General features: G+C 43.9%; 1 protein-coding gene across 1 annotated transcript in view; it reads left to right on the forward strand.

The window, feature by feature from the left end:
- The first annotated feature begins 215 nt into the window (after positions 1-215).
- LOC147033678 (5-hydroxytryptamine receptor 3A-like) overlaps positions 216-5,318 on the forward strand; it is a 31,366-nt gene continuing 26,263 nt past the window's right edge. Inside the window, exons 1-2 of the mRNA XM_085871763.1 lie at positions 216-326; positions 5,294-5,318. The exon at positions 5,294-5,318 is cut by the window's right edge and continues 50 nt beyond it. The gene's annotated coding sequence lies outside the window, so the exon portion shown is untranslated. The remainder of the gene's footprint in view (positions 327-5,293) is intronic.

The following is a 5,318-nucleotide window of genomic DNA, read 5'->3' on the forward strand; positions in this document are numbered from 1 at the left end:
CATGAGAGTGATAGCTTTCAGGGAATGGGAGGTGGGGGGAGTGCAGGGGTGGGGATATCTGTGAATCAATGCACAAGAAGGTGGGGGCTACATGTGAATGAATGCACGAGGATGTGGAGGTACATTGTTAATAGAATCAGGTGCTGTTCGGATGAGGTAGGCTGCTTGGTAATCGTGGAGACAAGGGCTTGGGGGTAGGAGGGGGAGTGGTTTCCATTTGGTGATGTGGATGGGATTTAGAGTCAAATGATCTTCACTTCACGGACACCGTCTCATCACTTTGAATGATCTTGGGTTCGTCTACCTTCCATTTCCCCTTTAACCAGGTAGGTGAACCGCCAGGGACTTTTAACGAGCGTGCATTCGGTTTGAACACGTTTAAGGTTTGAGAGGTCAATGTTGAATTCAAATCGAACAAGTAAACGTTTTTAAGGAATATTTACAATTAGCACCTTGATGCCTATGCCATTACCTGGACACAGTTAACACCTTTATGTTTTTCAGGTATTACGGTATGTTTTACCATCTTGTCTAATATAACAATTCTACAGTTTCTGCAACTTCCACCTCTATGAGGGTAGAGTACAATGACCTTCCAGGTAGAGGATTATCCACGATTTCCCATCGAATTGAAGAATTTTTATTTTCAAGCTACATATGTACCATACATGAGATAGGAGGGGAGAATGAGGATTGTGTGTATTCATCCCGAACCGTCTGCTCTGGGTTCGATTCCCGACCCGACGAGAAAAGGTCGGGTTGGTGCTTTGCAGGAAGGGTGTTGCATCAGTGAGTATACCGTCCCCCAGATGGACATGAGGCTTGGGATTCCTTTTCTGTCGACGTTATAGATCCCACGGTGTTTTTAACGAACAGTATGTGAGTTATAGGTCACTCTCTAAGCCTTGTTTTTGGTTTAGTGGTTAGGGTAGCTGGCTTGGGACCTCAAGGTCCTGAATTTGAGCCCCTATCGGTAGTTGAATTAACACCAGGTGGGGTTGACTCAGCCTGTTTTCCTTCTGAGGTCGGCGAAATGAGTTCCAGTGTACTGGTAATCGGGGCACCGCATCAGTGGCACAGCTGCACCCTCAGCCAAGGATGCTATGCACAACCTTGTGCTGCACACAAGGGAGGAGGAGGATGCTGATGAGGATGAGGAAGAGCTCACTCCCTGAACGGATTGCAATTGATTCCTGTTGTGAGTACACCTGGGAGGCAATGGCAAACCACCCAGTGTTTTCCTCGATGAAAAACTAGTTTTACAGGTCTAATCTCCTGATCAGGGTGGGGCACATATTATTATGATCTCACTGACACCCCCTTCTGGGCACCACTCTGAACCCTCCTGCCCCCACTCTGACATTCCCACACCCTCACTCTGAACTAAACGCTGCCATCCTCACTCTGAACTCCCCCACCCCAATTCTGACCACCATGCCCCCACTTAGAACCCCCCACCCTTCCTCTGAATGAACCTTCATACCCCACTATGAAATATGAATTGACCTTTTTGGGAGGTTAGCCAACAACCCAGCGAAAGCAGCCTTTGCGAAAATTAAAACACAAAGCAATGGGGGCTGCCTTGTTTCCCCGTGCACACGCGAAGCGAATAGTGGGGTTCAGCAATTGGTTCACTTTGTCTTTCTGTCTGTTTAAAGATGTCAGTTTATGATTGTGGAACTAGTTAATTTCAATTGATTATATATTTTTAACATTACAGAATACTAATCACAACAAAAACCTGCAGCTTAGCAGTACGTTGGCTCCAAATTTGGTAAAATTGTATGGAAGCTCATCCTGCGTGTGCACGTGCACAGAGGAGTGAGGTCATTGTTTTACTCCATCTGCCTGCCTGGCAATCAAACAAAATTGAGAATCGTTCCAAACAGGAAACTTATTGTTTTTAAGAACGTCACAATGGACATAAACAACAGGCACGAAGAACTAACTCATGCAGCGTATTAAATAAGGTGGTGTAAAAGATGGCACATCAACGGCAGTAAACTTCCAAATTTTTTTTTCCATCTTTCTTGCAACCCCTCAACATCTATCATATATTTCAAGTTAATTATACATTTGAGCACTTTCGAACACAAATTGGCTTGATGGCACTTCCATTACCAGAAACCTTCAGTTTAGCACGACTTGGACAAAATATTACGCTTACATGGCAAGTGACCCGTATTTTGCGTGTTTTGCCTGTTTTTCTTGGTCTCCATAAACCAGGCAACACTGCCCATTATTGTGGGGACGCTATTTGCAGTAAATGTGACGTCACGCGTCACAGGCGACAACTGGAAACGAAAAAGTAGATAAAACTTTGAGAAATTGTTGTGTTCTTTCTTTAGGTGTTATATTCTTTCCAAATTTGTTGTTGAATTGCTGGATGTTGAGAGTTTGTGAGGAAGATGATGATGCAAGGGGAAGGGGCCATCTTAACGGAGTCGCAGATATGTGAACGATACGTGCTGCGGAATAAATGGATTTGTGCCCTGCAATCAATCGCGTTGTTTGGTGTCTGTTTGGAGACACAACAGAAATGTTCTTTGTTTGAGTTTGTATGTTTGTATGTATGTTCTCTTACTTGAAACCTCCTTATCATTACTGATTAATCAACATATTGAATGGCATTGTTACCATGTTTGGTTAACCCTTTGTGTGTTGCATGGTTCCTTGTTACTTAATTTGTTTTTTTTTTTTTCATAGGGCTGTGAATTTCAAGTGGTATTTGCAAAAAAACACAACTTTGGTGTCAGGCTAGACGGATAACCAAAATTAAAAAAAAAAACTATTTGTTTCAGTTTTTGTTAAATCTCGTCACAAATCTGTGACCGCAGCACGCAAAGGGTTAAAAAAAATAAACCGAACAAAAACCTGCTTTCAATTCCTACCAACCCATTTCTTGTCACCTTCAACTTGCCATGGATGATTTTACGTCATCTCGACGAATCAGATTTGCCGCAATAGGGCTCTGTGTTGGGGGATATCGGGATTCACACAAAATGGTGGCTCGTAGGAAATATAGATCATGGTCAGAAATGCAAAGGAAGAGTTTAAAAAGACCCATTCCATGTCCTTTTTCTCAAGTTTGCATGGGGTAAGCATGTGGAATCCTAGAGGGTGGTGACGTGGCCTTTGTTGAGGCAAGGCTTATGACGTCACTCGGCCAATTTACTCGAGTGATACCTTGCATATCGGATACAGGTGTATCATTGTGTGTGTCAATCCTTGCGAATGCAATCCGTTTAAAATTGATCGTACTTTCCATTTTATATACTGGTAACAGGAGTAAGATAACCATTTAAACCAGGTTGTTCTTTCATAATCGAGCATGATTTAAAACCAGAGGTTAGCAACTCCAGCCAAGGTTTTGATGGGCTGAAAGGCTAAGTTTGCTAAGTCGAGTCTCGTGGAAGAACGAGAACACAGAATGGATCAGGACTCAACAGAACAAAAGGAACGTAATAGAGAGGCAGAAACACCAACAGCAGGGTAGGACAACATAGAGGGAGACCGACAAATAATGGGTGTGGGGAGGATGCATGGCGTGGATAAGATGGATACAGAAGCAAACTCTCAGGAAGGAAAAAACTGGGAGTGTGGAAGGAGATGGGATCGGGGAGGGTTAACAAGGGTAAAAAAGATCATGGTTTTGGATAGAGGATGATCTGAGATGGTGGTGAACCACTGTCTTGAACACTTGGAGGGAAGAATGAGATTGAAGAGAATGTGTAAGTTGATTTCACAGGTTGGGAAAAAGGAGAACAAATGAGTGGAGGTGAGCAGTGATGCTGGATTTTGGTAGTTTCACCAGAAGGGGGTTGATGGTGGACCACGTGTGCCATGCAGAAACCTGGGAGGGACAAAGCACGGAAAGAGCGGAGGGTGCAAGATCAGAAAGGAGGCAGTAGAAGACAGAGACCACTGGCCTGTCTGTGATGGTGAAGTAATTGGACCATGTAGACCCAGTTTCTTCACATGAGATTTTAATGATCTTGAAGGCCTTGGTTTCCTTAGCGTCGAGCTGAGCAAGATGTGAGGCAAGGAAGCCAGCCCAAAGGGGAGAGCAGTACTCCATCAAGCTGCGGATGAAGGCTCTGGAGGTGGATCGAAGTTCAGGTGTTCCAAAAAAGGTCTTTGCACGATGGAGAATGCCCAGATTGGCTTTGGAGGCCAACATTGAAATGTGGTTTGGCCAAGAAAGATGGCTGGTAGTGAGACCTAGGATGTTGAATAACAACTTCTTTGAGAGGATCTTTAAGAAAGTAGATGGGGGTTGGGGAGAAGTTGCCAGGTGGTCTTTTCGGAGAAAGATGGTGAGATTTGTCAGGATTAAAAGCCATTCCAATTGTTTGATCATCTTGTGATTTTCTCAGGGTTTGAAGAGAGGGAAGAGGCTGTTCTCTGAAGGACGAGGGATTCATCGGTCCACGGTTAGCTTTGTCAGTCCACGGTTAGCTGTCATCCATGATTCGCTTCGTTGGTCCACGGTTAGCTTCATTGGTCCACGGTTAGCTTAGTCGGTCCAGGGTTAGCTTAGTGGCCTTAGTCGGTCCACGGTTAGCCTCGTCGGGCCACTGTTGGCCTCGTCAGGCTACGGTTAGCCTCATCACTCCACCGTTAGCCTCGTCACTCCACAGTTGAACTTGAAATATATTTTGAAGATCATTCTCCAGATCTGCTGCTACTACTCCAAGGTAACTTTCTGAACCCGAACATCGATGGGATCACATCGATGGATCTGGTTTAATTGTTGGGACGAGCAAAGTGTTTGTTTATGAAAAGAGATGATCGGAGACAGAATGTATGTATGTTACAAGCTTTAAAATAACTTGGACAAATTTTGAAATAATAAAATGAAATAGGTTATAATGATATCATTTAAAAACAAAAAGTGTTCGGTTTGATTTCATCAAAGGTTCACGACATTCAACATCGTGTGTGTGTGTGTGTGTGTGTGTGTGTGTGTGTGTGTGTGTGTGTGTGTGTGTGTGTGTGTGTGTGTGTGTGTGTGTGTGTGTGTGTGTGTGTGTGTGTGTGTGTGTGTGTGTGTGTGTGTGTGTGCACTTGTGTCGCTAAATGAGAGGTCCAAGATAATGAGATCTGGGTGGTATGTGTGAAGACCACATGAATGGTCACCACAAGTATCCAGGATTTTTGATCCTAATGTTAATGATTATTTGCTCTCCTGCCGTTATTGACAGCACAAGATGTCCATGATGGAATCTGTTTTGCTTGTGGTGCTTCACAGGAAAGAAAATCTATTTTAATGTCCCTCTGTTTGTCCCATTAGGAATCTGCAGATTGCCTGCACCATC

This window comes from Eptatretus burgeri, chromosome 2 (genome assembly GCF_056783735.1).
Source record: "Eptatretus burgeri isolate ZD-2024b chromosome 2, Ebu_testis_v1, whole genome shotgun sequence".
In the NCBI taxonomy this organism is placed as follows: Eukaryota; Metazoa; Chordata; class Myxini; order Myxiniformes; family Myxinidae; genus Eptatretus; species Eptatretus burgeri.